Consider the following 24,300-nt stretch of genomic DNA (forward strand, 5'->3'; position numbering starts at 1 on the left):
GATAAATAAGCAATTCAAATGACAGAAAGGAGTAGAATCAGGCATGGGAGGCCTTTATCCAGCCGTAGATGGGTTCAGGTCAATGATGATAAAGAAGATAAAAATAGGTATAATATAGTAGTAGAATCAGGTTGCGAAACCCTCCATCCAGCAGTGAATTGATTCTGGTTGATGATGATGACGATATGAATAATTATGTAGATAAATGTAATATCACCGATTTTGATAAATACAGAAATAAATATCACATAAAGGAGTAGAATCAGGCTAAGGAGGTCTTTATTAAGCAGTGGATTGGTTCAGGTCGATAATGATGATGATGACGATATGAATATGTAGATAAATATAATATCACCGATTTTGATAAATACAGCAATTCATATGACAGAAAGGAGTAGAATCAGGCTAGGGAGGTCTTTATTAAGCAGTGGATTAATCCTGGTTGATGATGATGATGATATGAATATGCTGATAAATATATATTATCTATATATATATTTATAAATACAGGGAATCATATGACAGAACGGAGTAAAATCAGGCTAGGGAGGTCTTTATTAAGCAGTGTATTGGTTCAGGTCGGTGTGATGATGATGATGATGACGATATGAATATGTAGATAAATATAATATAACCGATTTTGATAAATACAGAAATTCATATGACAAAAAGGAGTAGAATCAGTCTATGGAGGTCTTTATTAAGCAGAGGATTGATCCTGGTTGATGATGATGATGATAACAATATGAGTTTGTAGATAAATATAGTATCACCGATTTTGATAAATACAGCAATTCATATGACAGAAAGGAGTAGATTCGGGCTAAGGAGGCCATTATCCAGCAGTGGATTGGTTCAAGTTGATGATGATAAGATGGAGAGAAATATGTATAATATCACAAATTCGTTAAACCAATAGTAGTAGAATCAGGTTGCGGAACTCTTCATCCAGCAGTGGATTGATTCTGGTTGATTATGATGATGATTATGATGACGATATGAATATGTAGATAAATAGCATTAGAAATTCAATACTGTCAAGAATACAATCAACGTAGAGAGGCCTTCATCCAGCAGTGGATTTATTGAGGCTCGTGATAATAATGGCATTATATAAAGATAGGTAGATAATAATATAATATCACTGATTTTGATAAATATAACAATTCATGTGTAAGTAAGGAGTAGAATAAGGCTGGGGAGGCCTTCATCCAGTAATAGATAGGTCAAGATTGATGATGATAGGGACGATAAAAATATGTAGATATTATACAATATCACACATTTTGATGACTATAACAATTCGTATTAATTTCTTTTATTGTTTGCAATGGCAACTTTTTTAGTTTAATATGACTATCTGATCTATGGAAATTAGTAGCCTAGGTAATTATTCAATAAAAAAAGATTGAGTGAACAGCCACAAAGTATTTAAAAAAAATCAAATTTGGAATATCACGTTATCTATGAAATGGCGTCAGTGGCGTACCCCGCTGTCAAAAGATATTATACGTAGTAAATTGTACCAAGATTATGGCTTTTTCACCGGAAAAAAGTGCGCCAATGCCTACATTACGATATTTGAATTAAAATAATCGAATCCTTTTGTCAAATAAAGGATTAGAAGGTCTTAAGCGACGAAGACGTCATTCTGTGAGGCGTAAACAGTAAATATGGCGATTGTATACGGTGTGTACGAAAATATCGGATAGAAACGTCACGTACATGTAAAATAATGGAAAATTTCTGAAATGTGTTCAATTCAATCGGTAGATGAATCGGTAGCGCACATTTCGAAGTGAAGATGTAAAAATAACAATAAAATGTCGCTTAAATGAGCTGTTGGTGCATTTTCTAAAATCTCTTAGGATAATAATATTTAGGAGATAATTAGAATGATTGGCAAAGCTTAGTGCGCACTATTTATGTCGGATCTCCACAGCCTACCTCCACTGTTCACCACTGCGTAGTAGTTATTTGTTTATTTGTACAATATTATATTTATTATTTTATAAATAGTTTCACATTAAAGAATGCGCACAGGCAAAAGGTTTAAAATGTAGATTTTTATGTATATATTCAAATGCCCAGTGAAAACTATGTGACAGATTTATAAACTAAATAAAAATACAATTGCTGTCATTTGCAATCAAAATTCATTGCGCTCTGAAAAATCAGTTATTCAAATATTATTATATTGGTTGGTCAAAAAACCACGTTTTAGGTATGTGTATGTTAATACAATAAATTACGTATGCATATTCTACGTCCATGGATGAGTTTTTCAGGTGGTATACAATATACTTCGTCTAAATCATAATTTCAATTTAAAAAATAGGTCATAGAATACTGATAAATGTTTTAACATTGTTATAGATTTTCTTTGCTCATCTAGACTACAGTTAGAGGTAGGTTTTAACTTCCGAATTGACACACTATGGCTTATGGTATTTTACGGTGGATGGCAGAAAACTCTACATGATTTCGATTCGGGGGTGGGTAATTGATAATGCGTACTTTCATTTACGGTTGAAAACGACCGAATACATTTATTTTATTATTTTGACAAAGCACATTTATATTATTATGATTAGTAATATACACGGTTATGGTGTTGTTTGTCAACTTATTGAAAGAGGTTTGAGGTTACTACACGCTATCTTGCTTCAGAAAAAAAATATCTTGGGGAAGTAACATTTTGAATCGGAATCGCCAGCCAATTTTTACTAGGTGGACACTTCTTGCAGGCCAGCTATTTTTGAAATAAAATAAATCCCTTAAAAAACATGAAATAGGAACAGAATGATAAATATTAATTGTGAAAACTTGCCAAATCAATATGTTTCTCGAGTTCAATGTAAATATTTTCACACTAAAATTATAAATAATATTATTTAGAAACTATACAAAAAGAGTTTATTCAGTAGTTATGATGTTTACAAGAACGCACGAGTTAAACTCATCCATGGCCTGATGCAACATACATGCTTTAACGAGTAAACTCGGCTCTGGCAGTGCCTATATAAGTCGTCGCTTTTGCTGGACGGGAGCGCGTGTTGCTAAAAAGTGCGAATTTAAAACAAGAATAAAACTGGTTCTGATCACGATTACAATAATACAACGGTTCATACATGTTATCAATTGTATCAAATGTGTTATTACGATGGTATCAGTAACTACCATTTGTCACTATCTAAAGTGATCACACTCCAAATGACCACTCACAAGTGTATGGTGCAGTGATTGATAGCAGCAATGTTATCAGCAGATTTTTCTTTTTCTCTCTCTCTCTGCTAATTTTTTTTTTGTGAATAAACAATAGTAATAATCAGACTGTTTTTTTATTATTTATATTCATCTCTAATTAAATTGGGCAAACTTAAATGGGCTTTAAGAAACACTGGTGTGATTTTGAAATTATTATAGGCTCCGTTCATAAGACTTCAGTTATTACCTTACTTTATATACATTCTAGAGCAGCGTTTCTGAAAAAGCTTTATGAATATTTAGCGTGCTTAATAAGGCTGGGTTAATTATTATTTTGCATATTTAACAGAAAAAAAAGTCCCTGCAAATTTATTATGTTTCAAAACTACGCTGTTGAACGTTTGATAACGATTTTCACGCGTTTTAAAGTTTTAATTTCAATTTTTGTTCACTGCTTCTCAAAAAATTTGTTTATTGAAAATAATCTAGAAATATACCTATTGGTAAAAATATTAGACCAATTTGGATTTGAACTTCACCGTGTATTTTCGACTTAATTTTTATAGCTACGACTTGTTTCAAATTCTGCTATGATAACGCAAAAAGTTTAATAAATCAATTCTAAAATAGCTTTAGAATGTATCCAAAAAATTTTACGACGATCTTGTACTTGAGAATAATAATTATATAAACATTATTTAATACATACTAAATATATACAAGACGAACAGAATTTTTGCTGAAACATTTTTTAAAGAAGAACATTTACACACGCGATGGCCGATGTCGGCTTACTAAATTGTGGGTCTAGGGTTCAAACCCCGTGTTTTTTCGCAGTGTTTGTACAAATAGCATGAAGTAGAGAATACGTTTTATAACTGCACTTTTTTGTACTTTTTACTACAGTGATACGCCTTTTTACCTGATTACTTCGCATAAAATTAGATCAAAATGATATTCGCTTGTATTAATATAAATGTAGTAATAAATAAACAAATAGATAATAATTTATGTAAATTAAATATTTTTGGAATATATTACATCATTTTGATCCTAGAGCCGGAGTGAAAAGTTATGAAGCATACTATACCCCCCCAATAGGTTTGAAAAAGTGACCAACGTCTATTTTCTCTTAAAATAAAAATTTGATAAAAAAAACCTCTTTATGAAATTCACAAGATCAACATTGGATTGTAAAGTAAATTAAAAAAGTATATAACAATGAGAAGGTACAATATTACGTATGTAACTGGGTATCTTCTGGGTATTTATGTACTGCTAGATCTATAAATTCTAAATTGAATATATGTGAATCGAAACATCAACAATCTGATAACGTGCTCTTTGTAAAAAGCTCTATATCTTGAGATATAAAGCTCCATGTATTTAAGCTTTCGACATTCTCAATGCTCTATCGGTAGTCAGTTTATGTCCGTACGGGGGTTGCCTTTTGAATTGCAACAATGTTTCTTCAGATATACTTTTTTTGTTAAAACCGTTTTTACTTCTGTTTATCCTTTTGTTTGCCAAGTAACTAAAACGAAATTTATTGAAAGACAATTAAGTATTATGTAAAACTCAATTAGATTTGTATACACAACATTTGAAATACCCTACATAATAATATACACTAGAAAAATCATATAAAAAAGGAGACCAAACGAAACTCGAACATTATATCATTCACTCTTTGATTGAGTGCTCTTATGTTTTGAGCAATCGGTCCACCTTTTGTTAATTGTAAACATACATTTGTTGTTTTGGTATTCCTTGTTGTTGACGATTTATAGTTATTGTATAAGTGCTAGTTAAACACATTAATAGTGTTTTCTTTGTTTTAAAATCCACACAGCTGAAAGAAACTTTAGCTGAATCAATCAATCTTTGAAAATCATTTATTACTAATATTTTGATAATGCTTGAGTTAGATACTTTCTGATTTCAATTGTATTAATAGAGTTTTTATTTATATTAAATAAATATCAGGTATTTTTAAACTTTAAACAACAAAAGGTTTGTAAAAATGTTCATCAATAAAAACTGGATTCATTTTAAATACTTTTCTACGTCATTGTATATCATAATAATAGTTTCAAGCATTTTTTACATGTAAATATAATTTACCAGACACGGTGGAAGTCAGAGTTATCAAATCTCTTCAGCATCCGTTAATAATTAATTTTCTTTGAAGGCTTAAGTATTTGTTTATTACATTGGTTCTTATTTTGGTTTAAGGTTTTAGGTAGTTTTTTCATAATTGTAATTAAGTGCATCAATGAAAAATGCTGTATTCTCCAGATGTTCATCAACTGCTGGAAGAAAAAGGGATTTACTATATTATATGTATATCACGATAAAAATGTTATCGACTTACCGCTCATGCGAGATTGATGTAAATTTACAACGATGTTTAAATGTATTGAATTATCAATACGGCGGTGTGTTGAAAAAGTTTGACGAGCAGCTTTCATTTATTCATCCAGTTATACTCAATTAAAGCCGCCAATAATGGAACTGTCATTATAGAAACCAAATTAATATTTACACTGTTAATAACTAATAATATCCGCATTAATATATATTTTGTTTCTGTATATAATTTGCTCTTATTGCCATATGAGAAGAGAAATGATTGCCACATTTAGTTGATTAAGTAAAATAAAATATCACATCACTTCCAAATAAAATGTGCAATGAATGAACTAAGTTGGTTTCATACATTTAATATTTAGGCCTGATAAGGTTACGAAGATAAGGCATGGCAATTAGCGATGATGATAGTAATCTCATTAGCTTTCTCTCTGACTTATTTCCAATGTAATAAGGCCGGAACCAGTTCGCTTTTACAGCTTGTCAGGCTAATCTAAAACCATTAATAATGTCTGGCACTAAGAAAACGTATCGTTCACGCTATTTTTCTAACGATATATCATACAAAAATCGTTTTACGACACCATATAGCGGTATGAACTTTACGTGTGCAGCATAAATCAGAAAATGTAATTCTCCCCTCGCAGTTTTTCGCAACAAATTTTATATTTAGTTCGCGCATTATTATGAAGCTTGTACTGTGGAAAATATCGTCAGCTTTCTGCAAGAAACCGCCAAAGTGGAAACTATAATATGAGTTAGCAATACTGTATGCGACAGAGTTTTATAAAAACTTTGCTACTTAGCCGGATACATACAATTTATTTAGATACTTAATAAGGCGCGCATACAGAAAATTGGTATGGGATCTCAAAAATGTTAAATAAGTTTGTCATGAAAACCAAGTATCAAATTCCGAGAAAATCACAGTTATGACAGGCAATATAAAAAATAATTTTAAATTAATGGTTCCCTTCTAAACCAGTTGACAGCTGTTAATGTCGGCGATACATTTTTTACAACGTTTTTATTAGGTCGTATTCTTATATTTTGTTCGGTGGTTGTTTATCCGGTACAAATCTTGCAATCGATTTTTACTAACTTCCCGACTAGCTAGACATTTGAAACTTTTAGAATATATCAGAACACGATACCAATGCATTTTTTTAATCATTTTAGCCATCTTTAAGTGGAATTGAATTCATTTTCAGGTAATTTTAAACGTTGAATTGGAAGAAATCCGTAATCCAATTCACTCTTATTGGTTGCTAGGGGTCTGGGGTCTTAGCAAATAAATTATTAATATATACGTGCATTACTATGCGTTACTATGGAAATTAATATGACATGCCAAAATGACATTTCAGTATTATTTCTATCAAGTACAAATTTTTTTGATCGTTTAAGCTAGTCAAGTCTAGTTTATATGATTCAACAGATAGTTTAAAAACGTTGTATATAAAAAGTTCTTTTTATCTTGTATTTATTTTCTTTTATTATAACTGTATTAATAGAAAAAAACTGTTCGATTATTTAAAAAAAAATGTTCGATTTCGTATTCCAGTAATTTTAAATACCCTCATTACATGAAATTTTCTTCACCGATCCATGAATTTCACCGTACGCATATCTAAAGGTATTGTGGGGTTTATAGCGTCTTTATCCCTGAGTATATTACATTCGTATTCCATGTCTTCTTGACCTCCGACGTCTGTCTTCAAAAAATTCTACAGTTTTTTGACCACATGGCCAGATGGAATAACAATAATTTGTAGAAGCTCATTTAAAAGTTAATGAGATCTAGTTTTTATTATGACGATTTTTTCTAAGTATAGCATTACATGTTAAATACATTTTTTCAGTATAATTTTCATATACATATAGTTACCGATAATGGCCGATGTTATATTGAGAGTGAAGCTTGATCCCTTGTATTTAAATTACTTTATTGTCTTGAATGCAGAGTTCTTGGTCGTGAGCGGCTATTTTGGATAAGACAGACATGGAAGTATGAATTTATCGTAGCTTCAGTCAGCGGCGCACTTTTTTTACGCAAATGACGCAACCAATTAGTCAGTAAATTTAAAAAGGGGTCTCCTACGAGTACTTATCTATTATGGTTTGTAAGAGAGGAGACTATTTCAATATTAAACCACGTTTGTATAATTTATACAAAATTGAAATGATAAATTGATTATGAATGCATAAGACTTATTTGTAAAATTAAAACTTGTTTTTAATAAGCTGGCTCCGTGGTCTGGTTCTCACTCACTAGCACTACCATTCTTGTAGGTTTCCTCGTTATTGAGTCACCCTATGTGCGGAAAATTACGGTCTTAATGTTTAGAGGTTATGGGTGTTTATAATCACACGGTTGAAAAATGACTTCTTGTTAATAGTAGGTCTGGCAAAGATAATGATGTTAGGTGGGTAAGACATTTGAGGCATCTAATTACAAAAAGCGACAAGTCCACAATTCGATATTTGCGGGAAACAACGTTTTTATGTTTCAAGTTTCAATTATTTGTTTTAACGTGAGATTATTTTTTCGGTTGGATTCTATGTTGAAATTAGAACCAAATAGCAATTTGTTTCAGCCGATAGACTCTTAAATGTAATAAATATGTCAAAATAAAATTGGACGTAGCGCTACTTGTACCTCACTTTTTATTTTTTTCCGCATAAGGCACATATTTCTGTGGCACTGTCATGAATTTACCGGATGCTACAGCATGGAGACGGTATTTTTAATATTAAACGTTCCTTTATCGGTTGACTTAAACACGCGCGAAATCAACCAAGCTTTTAAAAAATATGAAACACGAAACGGGGCGCTTTTTGTAATACATCAAGACTTAAAATATTTTTTTTCGTTGGGTTTTGTCGCGTTTTGGAATTTACAGATCAAAACATATTATGTAAAATTACACAAAGAATACGTGCGTATTTTTTTCTCGATTTTGACCAAATGTGGACTTATCGCTTTTTGGAATATGACGCCTGATTTATAATACTGTATTAGGACCGCCATAATTGGCCCAACTAGGGTCACTTGAAGTCTTCATTTTACTATGATGATATATTTTATTGCCGGATAGATTTTATTTATGCAGTGTTTACATTAAAATAATATTGTGGTTAAAACAATGGGGTAAAATTGCGGATTTAAAACGTTGTTTAAATACTTCGTATTTAGCGAGTAAATATTTTATCGATCTTCACTTTTGAGCGCTCAACAAAATACCAACGCTGGTTTAGGTAAATAAACATCTAATACATTTGAGCACAATTCGTCGAATTGTTAGGTAGCTACTCTATTTGTTCACGAACAATCCCAGATTTCCATTGTTTATTTAAATTGTATAATATAACAATAACAATGTATACTTATAGCGTCGCTCATAAAATGTTCTCCGTAGCGCGTTCGTGGGTTTCTAACTGATGTATTTTTGTTATATTATATATTATAAAATTTACACAATTTTAAAAAATGCATGAAAATGGCATATTATACCTACTATGCAATTTATTCCAAAATCAAATGTTGTGTGGTACAAAGAAAATGCTATCATTGAAATTGGGCAATTTTTATCGTGACAGTGATAATAATATACACTATATTATTGTCATTCTTTTGACTTATTGCACTGTTATATTGAATAATCATTGTTATTAATAAACCATTTATTTTATTCAACGAATAATTCACAAAATTTTGAGAATGTAACATTCCATAATATATTGAACATACATAACTTGAAAAATTAAAAACTTTAAAAATGATAAATTGTTAGCAAGTTCAAGTAGACGTTATAACTAAAATATTTGACAAGAACTGAGCGCCGGTTAGTAATTAAGGTAATAAATATTCCTTGAAATACACAAAAACCGATAGTCAATAATAACGCGATTTAAAAAGCATGTAGGACCTACTAGTTTGAATTGTAGTTATTAGATAGGAGGCTCGTAACATAATTGCTTAATGCACAGTTGGCGCGAAACCAGTGGTTATACGGGCTCAAATCCCGTCGAGCATAGTATTTTTTTTCAAGTGGGTATATATCTGAGGTGTTTTCAAGTAATGTATGTTCAATCACTGTTATATTGATAATCACTGTTTTTAATTTACTAGGTTAGTAATTTAAAAAATTGATTTTCAGTGGATTAGTGTGATTATAATTATCTTGTCGTTACATTATAAATTATATTCTTCTAATAATAAATTTTAATTCGACCGTTTTGTGAATCTACGCGTGGATTTTATACGACTGTATGACTAGCAGAAGTATTGTGAAAATTTAACTTGTTTTTTTTAGTTTTGGAGATGACTTGTTTTGTTATAGCATTTTGAAATCCTTCTTTGTTCTGCCGTTTTATTCGTTGTTACCCCGTTTTAGGCTATTGTTATTAGGCGAACTAATCTTTCGATTTGTTTCGCGTCCGCCAAAGTCTCCCGGAATAATATTTCAGACTCTGCTTTACAATCGGCATGCCTTTTACGTCATTGATGCTAACGATGTCGCTTTTTTCGCTATTCGTTTTGGCAAGGATTTATGCCGAAGCGCCCCGTAAGTATTCTTGGAATTTTATAGCCATGAATGTAATCTGAAGTTTAAATTTATTTACACGAAAATCAATGATGAATTCTTTTCACTATACTTGTACCTACATCAATGCCGACTACATTCATGTCGTAATAATAGATAGTCAGGACTGAAATACGAATTACAATGTTAGTGCTCCTTATTCATTATTTTGAAATGAATACGGTAAATCTGTAATAACTGAAGATCTTCATAATTAACTATTTCTTTTATTCAACGAATAATTCAAAAGATTTAAGAATGTACCATTCTAATTATTGAACATGCATAATTTTGAAAAACACTTCTGAAAAAATATATTATAACCAATAGAAAAAATCTTTTTGAAAAAAGTCAGACACCTCTCCTAGGTTTACGCCCCCGTCCATGCATTATCATCTATGCTACAAGGTGACATATTAATCGCGACAAATTTTAGCTATTGGCCTTTTCTGAAGATTTTCAATTGAATATTTTGTTTAAATTATTACTATTTATTTCAATCTGAAAAAATGATGTTCTACAAACAATTTACCATGCCTATTAATACTTGCATTTAAAGTATGGGCAATAAATAGTAAATTTGTGTAGTCCCATATGATCTTCTTAGGATCAAATATAGTAAAAAAAATGGTTTGTTGAATAAATAAAATTGAGTCAATCCACAAAAGCCAATTTTATCGCGTTTTGTGAAATGATCGAGTTGTATTAATTAATATTAGTTAAATTTGTCGTAATTAGGAAATAGGTTGTTCAATAATTGTAATAACGAATTAGCCGGAATCTTGCATGCGGATTTAAGTACCTCTCGGTGTTATATATATATATATTTAAAACTTTGTGATAGTTAGTACGTTTTTGTGATGTTTAAAATTATGAATCTTCAAATAAGATACTACGTAACTACATATAAATAATGGCATACAAATAAATTATACCGACAAAATCATATGACACTGCTAACTGCATTGTTCATCTTTGTACAACAAAATAATAATAAAATAATATATATTTTAATATAATATATAATATAATATATATAATAATATAATATATATAATAATATAATATATAATATATATCTAGGATGCGGGATCTGCACCCACAACTCAAATACGGGCACTTTACTACTACGCCATTGTAGAATTACAATGAAGATTGAAAAATATTATGAATTTTTGCCTTTGCTTGCAGTATGGTACTGTTATTAGGTACAACACAGAGATATTAAAATTTTCTTTGATACAGTAATAAAAATAAACGCTTAGTTACTTATTGATATTAAATTAGCATGAAATTCACATTTCAAAATATTATCATCTAATGTGTCCCGTTCGATAATTTCCTTGTGCCTAATATGGTTTCAATTGACTAATACTAAAGTTTATGGCCGAGGGTTTAAAAAACTATACATTCAAGAAAACAAAACAATATTATTAATTGAGTTAGCATTTACTTGGTAGAATTCCATTTTAAATAACATGTGGCACATGTAGTCTGTGCTACATTGGTCAATCTGGTAGGCCCATAAAAACTCGTTTTGAAGAACACCTCCGGTCTTTCAGGAACGGTAAAACAGATTCTCAGTTTGCTAAACATTTGATATCAAATTTGCATACCATCAGTGGAAAAATAACGCCAGAGTGTTTGCATACATGTAACAAAGGTCTAAAATTAAATTTACTCGAACAGTTGGAAATTAATCGCGAATTATCCAAAAGTAATCTCATAATTAATGAAAATTTGGTAATGCATTCGTCGCCACTATTAAATATAATTTAAGCGCATGATTAACAACATTATACTAATAATATTTTAATTGATTAATAATGTCAAGAAATAACCAAAGCACTTGAACACCGTACCTTCGATAAATTTTGTAAATTTTGATATCCATTAAAAAACCCACTCAGGGTTTTAAAGTATTAATAGTATTACAATTAATAATAAGTATACAAAGTCGTAATATTGTTTGAGCGAATAAGAAAATATATTCTGTCTCTATCTATGCGTATAGTATTTAAGCAAAGGCCAACGGCTTATCTGAATAGTCTTGATAATGGTGTTACATCCGAAATAACTATCGACAAACCATTTTAAAAAAACCTGTAGAATTTAATATTAATTATATTTTCATTTATTTCAAACAATATTAATTTAATAATCTTCCTTAAGTAACGTTAATTAAGTTAATACGGTTTATATACTCCTAAATTCTGAGATAGTATTCACGTATATTTGCCATAACAACAGTTAGGGAGGATTCCGTTTCTTTTTGTGAGTAGAATTCGAATCATTTACCGTTATAGTTTTAATAATACTGTGATTACCTACATAGCTATCGACTAATACATCAATCTGTGGAAATTAATAAAATTTATATTATCATTTTGTAAAAAAAATATACCGAATATATGCTAACTCAATTAATACGTAAATAATTCTATGATTTTATTCTTTCTGTGAGTAGAATAATTTAAAAAAAAATCGAATCATTTACCGTTATAGTCGTGATAATAATAATGTGATATTCGAAATATATATCGACTAATAAATCAATCTGTGGAAATTAATATAATTTATATTATCATTTTGTAAAAATTATACCACATAACATATTATGCTAACTTGACAATTCTGTGAATTTAAGTAAGGTTTTCATTAATACACTTTTGTTTATGGTAGACGTTTTTTATAATAATTAAATACTAGATGTCAATAGTTGGAAAGATATCTTTCTTTTTACTTACAAGTAGCTTGTTACTTAACGTATTATATAGATTTTATTCTTAACGCGTTCGTAAATGTATCGTCAAAAGAAAAACAAAATTCCTTTGAAAAGGCTCATCTAGGCTTCTTTAAGCAGCCTAAATTGTTGCTCATGTTGATAATGCAATAAAATTCCACATGATGAGAAAATAACAAATTCTCGTTTATTAGATTGAGGAGGCGAAATTGGTTTTCGCAGAGGCGATAAATCTCAAAATTTTCTTATCAATGCTGAAGAAGAAAAGGTCAAAAAGTTTTCAGTCGTCGAGTCGTGTTGCCGATTTTTCAAAGACCTTAGAGATTTTTCATTATAAGATACAAAGAAAATTGAATATAACGTACCCAATTTTTTTCATATACTTAATGCCCATAGCAGTTACAAAAACTCTCATAATATAACATGACTTGTAAAAATTAATTCGTTGTGTAGGTACTAGAGGCATTAAATATTCACTTGTCGTAGCTAGTTGATGGTACATCCTGAAGAGTATATTTTGAAGTAAGTATTATAGTTTGTCAATGGTATAAGAAAATAAAAATAAGAGAGTGTAACAATCATTATATTATAGTAGAGTTGCTGCTTCATAACTTTGCACTCCAGCTCTAGGATGAACATGATGTAATATATTCTAAAAATGTTTTTTTTACATATATTATCTATTTGTTTTCTTATTACTACATATGCATATTAATATAAGTGAATATTTTTTTAATCTAATTTTATGCCAGATGATCAGGCAAAGAGGCGTATCAGTGTAGTAAAAATTGCAAAAAAGTGCATGTTATAAAACGTATACTCTAGTAAATATCATAGAGAATAATTAAAAAAATAAATACATCGGTTTATGATTAGTATAATGACTTGAGTTATCTTCACCCGTAATGTATATGGCCGCATTCCATGATGTTATATACGTGTCTGACTGAAAAGATTTTAGTGCATCACTTTATTGTCTATAAGTGATGCTGCACAGGACTGATGTGTACCAAGTTGTACACCTTGGTGCTAATTTTAGAAAGAGCTTAGACAATAAAATAAATAATTTTGCCATAATAATATATCTTTAGTGACATGATTAGTCATTATCCTTTGTATATAATAAGCACAGTATAACACGTAAGTCTGCTGTATGTACTTTGTATACTGTATACCGTCAAGCTGGTGACCAGATTCATGTTCTTAGGTGCCACAGTTGCTGACAATGGTGGTATTTCTAGTAAACTTGGAATCCACGTGGGTGTGGCGGGGTTGCATTCAACAAACTAGGAATCGCATGTGGGTCAAGGCTGTATTCTGTGAGGACCAAAATATGTCGTTTGTACAACGCGTGCATGCTACTTGTGCTCATGCATGGCTGTAAGGGGTTTGGGTCGAAATCCCGAAGGTCGAAATCCCAAATGCTGAAATCCCGAATGGCCGAAATCCCGAAATCCTAAATCCCGAAAGCTGAAATCCCGAAGGCCGAAATCCCAAATAACGAAATCCCGAATGGCCGGAATCCCGAAAGCCGAAATCCCGAAAAATAAAAAAAATACAAAGACCCAAAAACACAAAAAAACCTTAGGCGGCTCTCGTGGTGAAGTTAGTTAGGCACTCGCCTTCCACCCGAGAGTTCCTGGGTTCGATTCCCGGTCGTGACAAAAACATTTATGTGTTTTTCTCAAAGCCTGGGTGTTTGTGATTGTTCAAAATTACTAACAACAACCACCTTGTACAAAAAAGCAAGGACATGGTTATTAATAATTCTAAAAAAAAAAAAAAAAACACCCAAAAACCAGTATTTTGTGGAAAAATGGGTGTTTGTCTCTCTTGTAAAATTTGCGCAATTTAAGACAAGTGTTAAGATTGTGCAAATATTACTGTTTGTATTTTATTATTTTTCAGGATTTCGGTCTTCGGGATTTCGGCTTTCGGGATTTAGGCTTTCGGGATTTAGGCTTTCGGGATTTCAGTATTCGGGATTTCGGCCTTCGGTATTTCGTCCGGCACCCAGCTGTAAGACGTGGCATCTTACAAAGCTTTTGAGCTTTGAGAATCGATGTGTCCGCCGAATATTAGAGGTACACTGGTATGTCCACGTTACAATTAGTTGAGTTCATAAGCGGAAACGGCAGCCCTTGGTTATTATGTTATCATCTACGTGCTGTACGTTTGACATGGCGGGAGACGCGTGAATTGGCATTTGACCGAGGGCGCAAACTTAAAGTAGTAGAATACTATGTTTTTTCAATCGTAGTCCACTTCATTCAAACCGTAGCAAATAATTGGTGAGTAATTGGTCCACACGTTAGCCACTCCCTTTTTGGTTTGATACTATGAGTGTCACGGAGAGAACGTAATGCGTTATTTCCACCATACAATTTTTTTGACCGTTATACGTCGCCTGGACCCCTAATTATTTTTTCCGGTTTTAATTAATTGCTCTCAGATTTAAAGGCAGAAATTCATTTAGCAAGTAATAATACATAAACAGAATTTCCTAAGTAAGTACCATCTCATTATGTATAGTAGGTACCCACTCTGCCTCTCCATAGAATTACAAAGTACTTACTACAGATGCTAGAAATAATTTACTTTGAACCTTTAAAACGAGCCCGCGCATGTTTGTTTAAAATCTTTATCACGCGAAGGGCGGGCATCCCCCCACACTCCTAAATGTTGGATTTTCATGTTACATGTTTTAATTAGAGGGCTTATGGACTCTGTCAGGTATTTTATGAGAATGTTGAGGTATGCAAAAGTGAGGAACGATGTGTCGGAGGTCTTCAGGTTGTAATATTATTAATATTTATTTTTAAAATTCCATATAAACGTTTAAGTGTCCCCATAGTGGACGGTTAACGAATTAAATACAGATTTACAAGAAGAAAAAAGTGGACCAACTAATTGCCCACCAAACAACACTTGCCCGCACCAAACCCGGTCTTTATCGGGCATATCACGGGACCTTACGTTTGTATGTGAAGCATCTTTTTTTATGATTGAGAATGTCTCAGGAGCAGTTACCCTTGACTGAGATCGCCGTGCACTCAAAAGTAGACTAACAGACAAATTATATTTTCTAGTAAATTGTAGGGTTTTATCAAATATTTAAATATGAAAAATATATTTTTGACGACGATTGTCTCCAATGGGTTAATTTTTGTTTCAATTTTATCAGGCAACTAGTAATCACTCGCGACTTTATCTGTGTAAAATAAAGTTTAAAACAGTAGTTTTCAAACCCATAATCACATAGTACAGGCAAAGATTTAAAAAGTTGTTGTATACACACATAATATACATATAACATTAGGCGCAAAAATCGACTATCATAAGTTAATTTGCACTTACCATTCCATCAATGCATGAATTCCTATTTACATGATGCGATGTTTCTGCAGCTAACCTCATTTCTCATTTCAATGAATACACAGGTAACCGTAACCCTCTCAGAGTCAAGTGAGCTATTTGATTAAGCTAGGTACATGGTCGGACTATGCCATAGTTCCATTCTCAGTTACCTCGAACTGGTTGTGCTTGCGTTTTGTACTACGTTGTGGTTGCCTTATAAAATTTATTTTTAATTCCATTAGATTTTTTTATTCAGTAAAAAGTATAACGTATGAAAAAATTCAAAATAAGTGCGTTGATCCAAATATGGCCTAGGAATCTTCAGTAAAAATATCAGCGCTATAGAGCCTACCGTTTTGAACCCTTTGAATATCGGACAATCTTTATATTTTATAGTATAGATATTTAAAACAATTATGTGCAACAGTGGTTTCCAAACTTTATGTTACTGCGACTCCCTTTAAACAAATCTTATCTTGGCACCTCCCTTCCCATTTATTTCATTGAATAATACAGACACCTTTTTAAATAGTCAACAATGTACTCATACAAAAATGAAAAAGGCATTACATCAAATTGCAACGCACAACCACATATTTAATAGCTTTGAAAAAAAGCAGCGGCTTTTTTTACTATTAATAAAATAATGTGAAAAGTTCATTAGCAAACTAACCAAGAACTCATTAAATAGATTTTTGTTTGCTTCAATATATCTGGCGCAGAAATTTAAAAGTGGAAAGATGGCGAACTTATTTTTTTTGTAATTTTGATTTCCTAAGCTCTAATTTTTTATGAATGCCTTCACTTTGTCTTTTTAAATCAGCAAATGCATTAGTGGTCCTTGCATTGATTTAATCACTCATTTTTTTTAATTTCAACCAAATAGACAAGTTTAACAACAAAATTATCGTTCCGAAACAAATTTGCCTCAAATTTTAACATTACGATTTGACCCTTTTATTTTATTTTTCACGAGATAGCCAGCGCGCTTCACAATAGTATAGAAGTGAGGTATTATAAATAATTAGTCTCCGTATTTTTCGACAGGTATGCAAACAACCTTTTATAGGACTGTTTTTTATTTTTATTTAAACTAGTGGCCGTTTTATAAACTATGCATTTGTAAATTGCAAACCTGTGGCTACGTTAATTGTGTTAAACTTTTGGCGCCTCCCTTTGCAACACTCCGCGCCTCCCAGTTTGGAAATCGCTGATGTAGAATAATTAACAATATCATTTTATATTGAATTTATTCATTGGTGCACGCAACTTTTCAGCACTTCAATTATGTAGAAACACCGAAATATAGTATAATAAAATATGTGTATTCAGAATTTTTAATACATTTTAACGTAGCAATCACCCCACGCAATTCTGTTCACTTGCCGCCAGTGTCGTCTCATTATGAATAATTTATTTAATTCATGTTAATATTACTTTTGTGATGAGAGTGGAAAATTTCAAATTTTCATATGCGTAATAATATCAACAGGGTATTATATTACCAGTATTATATTATAAAACCTTTTATGCACCAAGTAGTAACATGAAATTATTATTTTAAATCTCTAATTGAGTCGCCCATTTCTAAATTTCACCGTGTCCATTTTGTTTATTTTGAGATGTTCAATTAAAACGTGTATGGAACCTCTACATAGAAAATAACCATTTTTTTTGTTGGGCCATTGGGCGGGTGCTTTTAATATTATAACTAAAGAGATTTTCCAATCAATTACTTGAAAGTTTTGCGAAACAAGATATAATTTCCCGTATTGAGCGAAAGTATCAATATATTCACTATGTAACAATGGAAAAGATGATATATATAAAAATGTACACCACATGTACAAGACGCATTTTGAAATTGGACGATGTTTTTAAACCATTATACTGACTGCAAAGGACTAGTTGTTTTAGAATATGTGTATGCCCTTGTGAATAGGGAATAAAATTGCATATCCAGTTAATTACGGGTCAAAACTGGACATGATGATTTTTGGTAATTTGCGACTCAATTTATTAGCAAATATAGAGATTAACACATAAATATAATAAACAAAACGTTAGTAAATAATCTATTTTAGATGATTGGTCAGACATCTTAAATTATAAAATCTTTAAGATCTATAAGTTGGTTGAATTAGTAGCCATAAAACAATTGATTATCCATAAGTTGGCTCTTTATATTATAATGATACTAGCAATAATATATTTTGCTTTTTGTGACGTTTCATTATTATGTAAGTTTGTATTTATAATAAAACAAGACCCAATATAGTAAGGCCATACTGCATTGTATTCAAATATAATCATAACGACTCCCTTCTTAACAGTGCCGCAATCTGATTATTGTAGGCTTTGATATATTTTTTTAATTGTTTATCTATTATTTTAAATTATGATTTTTCAATTAGTTTGGTTGCGCACCAATGTTTAATAATAATTGATGCTGTTTGACTTTTCCCAAGTAGATATAGCTACATTTTCATTAAACATAGATTGTATAAAATTGCATATATTGAAAACTATTTCGTGTATCAAATGGATAATACATAATTAAAAAAATCACATTAAAAATAAATTCCATTTTCACGGGTTATTTAACGAATTATTAGACATTTAATAATTTATTGCATTCACTGTTTTAGTTAATGTAAAACGTTTTTGGTTTTTAAACAAACGATGCCAGTATGACAAATGCGATGTAAAATAACTTCTAGTTATTTATTATAGTTATATTATAAGTACATACCCTTTAGTTTACTTTCATAATCATTATATTCCGGCTGTATCTATTTGAGAAGGGTTTTTTAACGTCTTTCTTCTTCTTCTTGTGCCATCCCCTAGCGGAGGTCGGCCACCATGAAGGCGATCTTATCTTTGTCGTCTCTTACCCGGAACAGTTCAGTGGAGCTGCACTTGTACCAATCACGGAGGTTCTTAAGCCACGAAAGTATAACGTCTTTGATCCGGCTTAAAAATTGGAGGTATATGTTATTGAGATTAACATGAATCATCAGAAGGCTTTAAAAAGCTATCATATTTAAAGAATGTGTTATTGTATAGAATATTTAGTCAATACATAATAAGTCAATATGTATTACTTGTAGTTTAGTAAGCGCAATGCTTTTAAATTATTATTTAAATCAAGTTTTAGCCATTTTTGCTTAATCGCTCGAGTTCATGCTTTGAATAGAAATTTATATATTAACTGCAAAAAAAACATGACGTCAATTTTAACCGATCAGTGGTTTTTACCGATCGGATCGCTAAGCATTATTATCATTACTCTCTGAGTAGGATTGACTTAAAATAATCATTAATAATTGTGCAAAATATGCTAATCCTAGTTTTCTTAAGAGCCCGGGTGTCGTATAAAAGTAAAAAATGAAGAATTTAGAATAAATTAAATAGGCCGAAGAATCTGTAGACTTTGTAAAAAATATGACGTGTACTTATATATTATTTTTATGATACTCTGGCCTTTTTTACAATAGAAAATAATCAATATATATATAAAAATATATTATTGCCATAAAAGAGTATTACAGTACGTAAACGTTGTCGTTTTAAAATTGAGAATAAAAATTATTTTGGTCATCAAAACTGAAAACCACATAACAAATAAAAGAGACAAAATGCGGAAGCTAGTCACCATAGACAAAGACAATGAAGACAGTTGTTGTTGTTTATGGGGTTACGAGGCTCAGAACCACCATAAATACAAAATATATTGAATGTTCTCAAACATTATCAATATCGAATGCGCGTTTCGTTTACGTGACCAAATTTAACCCTTAAATGCATGATTTTTCCGATTTTGATTAAAAAAATATATTCATATGTAGTTGATTGTCTATAACATGGGAAAAATAATAAAAAAAAATTAAAATTATTTTTTGGACAAATTTTAATATAAAAACCGTTTGTATTCATATGAATACACCATGCATTTAGCTCATAAAAGTGAAAGTTTACAATATGAAATAAAAAATTTAAAGACTTAATTAAAACCTTATAATTATAAATCAAATTCTTATAATTACTAACAAAACAATATATAATACATTATGGAATAATTTAAAACAATTTTTTGCTTGATTAAAGCATAATACAATTCCACATTTCTCACAATATACTCTAGATTGTCCTATATAATAGTTATCAAAATACACGATATGATTAATGTTTTTTGAAGCATTTCTTAATAATCTGACGACAGTATTCCCACTTGCTCCCAGGCCTGGTTCAGACTGAAGTCTGTTTTTTGCCTCATTTTCTTGTCCAGAGTATATCTCAAATTGGTAGGCAAAGCCTGACACATCACACAGCACAAACAACTTGAAGCCCCATTTATTTGGCTTTTTCGGCATGTACTGCTTCATGTAATGCCCAATTTTTTACGAACACATTAGTTCATCTACACACAACCTCTGCTCCATAGGAATTTTACAGAACATTTGATTTAATTTACCATAAATAGGCCTAATTAATTTATGTAGCCTATCGTGGTTAGAGTCAGTTTGGGAAGAAGCGTTGCATTTTGGTTCAGCAGAAAGTAACGAATCTTTTCAAATTTATTTATAGATTTATAGATTTTATTGGTTAAAACGGATATATATCTGACCAATATCAACGAGTTCCAGGATATCGAAAGACAGACATGAAAATAATTATGCCTATATACTGCCTTATGTCAATACAAGAAACTCCCATGGGCTTACTCGGGTCTTTTTCAATGGAAAACAAATTCGTTTGAGCAACTATTTCTTCAACTATATCATCGGTAAAAAAATAATTGAAGAATTGTTAAGGTGTTTTGAGCTCTAATGTTTCTTGAAGAAGTGGTGTTCTGCCTAAAAAAGATAAGCAGGCTTCATCCAGTGTTATATTTTTCCTTTTCCATAATAGTTTTAGGGTATTAGTTTTTGAAGGTGGAAGTCTTGAAATTGAAGGTATTGGTTGATCATAGGACTCAGGTCATTTGGATCATAAGTGGAAACTTCCGCTTCGTCATCTTGCATCCTCCATCTATCTCTGGTCAAAATTCTGGTTCCCCAATACTGTCATCGTCACTGAAGTCCATTCTATCCTCACTGTCAGATAAGTTTTTAGCATACTCTTCAAGTTCCTTGTCAGTTAAATAGTGTCGGCGAGCCATGTTTGAACTAAAAAGGCCAAAATATGTTTAAAAAAATTAGCTTCCTATGTGGTAAATATTACCCGTTAATGCATGGTGTATTCGAATGAATACAGACGTAAATATCACATTATTCTAGAAATATACAAAAAAATCTAAAATATTTTATAAAACTTTGCTTGACTGACCTTCATTCAGTATAAAATGATTTTTTATAGGACTGGAAGATCTATTATGTCATAGATATAGCACTGCAAACATGGAGAAACGTCACGATCCGGTGAAATGTCAGATTGGTGTGGTTAAAGCGTAATAAAAAATAAATTTGTGTCATCTGGTTGTCAAACGTGAAACTAAATGGAAGCATAGACTTTGATAATGATTAAAAGTATTACGTCAACACTAAATCTTGGAAGATTTAGACAATAGATGCCATATTATGCTGTGTATTCGTATGAATACACCATGCATTTAAGGGTTAATGGATATTATGACACATACGTCATACATATTTAAAATAATATCACTCTTCATCACGTGTTTAAGGCTATACCTTAAATGAGGCATGGACTAAAAAGATCGTGATTAAGCGATGCGCGGATTGTGCAAATGACGCTAGTCAAACGAAATATAAGTTGTCATAAAAATTTCACATGAATCCTTTTAATGTTATGTTTATTATTATATTCGTAATAATAATAGTATATTCATTGACATTTTCTTTTTCAAGTACATGCGGAACGTTTTTTAGTCATCTTTACACGATTTAAGAATATAATCCTCCGACGCCATCACAAAACAAATTGACGTGCTTACAGGACGTGCTTCACTTATGTACGCTCTTAAGGGGGGACATGCTCAATGGACAATTATAGTTTGTCAATTTATGGCTACGGCCGTATGTTGTAGCTTAATCACTGGGGAATGCCAAAAGTAATGGCGTATTTCAAAAAAACACTACCTTATTCTTAGGTCAATAATTATTATAAAGCAATCATTATTCGTAGGATGTTTATCACACTTGAATGGTCAAAAACATAGCTTATAATGAGTATCTTTAGAATTATCTTCAAATGTGTTAATCTTGCCGATTTTTTTAATAATAAAATGCCTAATTCTTGTCAAATTTGGGATCACAGAGATTATCAATAGAATTTTTTATCGTGAATATTTTACTAAAATTATCTCGTCAAAAATTATACTAATGGTTTTATAAATGCGTTTAAAAATTAATAAATGTAAAAAAACTTAACACCACTTCACATTCATGTACCGAAATATGACTATATTCTAAAACATTAGAGCGAGAGGTTTAAAAGAATACTATTTTATGTAAAAAAAATACGTTATGCAGTTATTAAATGTTTAAAATAAATATAAAGGATAATAAGGCTTTAAAATTATATAAATAGATTATCTATAACGTTTAAGGAGTGTCCAGGATCATGGTTTGAAAATACAATAAAAACTCAATTTTGACCGACGACGAGCATGTGGGCCGTTAAGTTTTTTTCCATATTTCTCAATACTCGAGAATTAGAAATTAACCCATTCTTCCATATTTTTGTATCCTAGTTTCCAAAAACCAGCTATGTACACACAAAATCTCGTTAACTGTGGATTAGGTTTTCCCAAAGTGATAGTAAATTTAATCAAGCATCAGTTTACACTCAGCATTAAATAATATCATCATAAGCCTGGAAAAAATCAATTTCGGATGGAAGCCTCTCTAAGCTGATTTCATTTTTGGTATTTAACCAGTCGCAGAACTTAATTACCTCGTTGATCCAGTTGCCTCTGTGTCTATTTGTCCGAAAGAGTAGTCTTGTAGCCTAGTAGTCTTGGAGACTACCAGATGACTAAATTTGTCTAGCGATTGTCTCTTCATCAAGCTATGCGAGCTGAACTTCTGGTTAGTAATATGCCTAGGGCTGAATTATTTAATAATAAAAGTTCCGATTAGTTTTGCTAACGAGCTAGTTGTTTTGAAAACTGATGACCTTGCTCGATTTTTCATCCCTTTTTCATTACGAGTATCCCTCGACAATTTGTAGTAAATAACTTTAAATTTTGTAGTAAATATATTTTATTTTGAAAGGAAATTTTTTATTTTCTTATGTGTAATAAATATTATGTAGAAATATTTTGTTTATTTTTATAGGAAACATGGTTGATTTAGGTAAAATTATGTTTTTTATAACGATTACCCATGTACCGGAAGTGCTTTTTCCGGAAAACTAAAATACCAAACCGCAAATCTGTTTTTCCGTTATCCGCGTATAAAATATATGTTTTCCCGGAAAGCACTTACGCGGCCAAGATGGCGCGATGTATTTTCAATGGCTCGTTGGAATAATTTTCACTCTGACCCGAATTTAGGGGTTTCCCCCTGATCAAAACACGAACGTCGATAGTGTCTATTAGATTAAGAGTAGGTAATGTATCTTTCGTTCTTCTTCGCGCAGGGATTATATCATTGGAAAATGTATGAAGTTATTGTGTTTAGATGAGAAAGGATCTCGAGTGTCTATTGTACAATAAGGGTTGGAATAATTCCCGAATACTACGACATCCCTTTTCATAAAAAAAATATACTTCGTGAAAATATAATATATATATTGCGCATAGAGTCTTTCAGTATTTACGTCGTATTTAATTAATTTAAGAGTAAAATTTGACGCCCACGGTGGCCGCGCGGCTTAAGCGTTGGACTATAACGCCTTGGGTCCCAGGTTCGAATCTTGGGTCTGGCAAGTACGCATATTGTTTTTCAATTTTTTGTGTGTCAGGGTATGGACCTAAAAGGTTGAGCAAGTGGCTGACATCAATTTCTCGTAAAAAAACAAAATCTGTCAATACAAACCTCTACTCTGTGGAGGCCCATATGATCCTATTAG

General features: G+C 31.3%; 1 protein-coding gene across 1 annotated transcript in view; it reads left to right on the forward strand.

The window, feature by feature from the left end:
• The window catches only part of LOC147073309 (peripheral plasma membrane protein CASK-like), a 686,848-nt gene that overhangs the window by 488,360 nt on the left and 174,188 nt on the right, over positions 1-24,300 (forward strand). The gene's annotated exons all lie outside the window — the stretch shown is intronic.

The sequence above is a fragment of the Rhyacophila brunnea genome, unplaced genomic scaffold, assembly GCF_057557595.1.
Source record: "Rhyacophila brunnea isolate RB1 unplaced genomic scaffold, BYU_Rbru_1.0 scaffold_18, whole genome shotgun sequence".
NCBI lineage: Eukaryota > Metazoa > Arthropoda > Insecta > Trichoptera > Rhyacophilidae > Rhyacophila > Rhyacophila brunnea.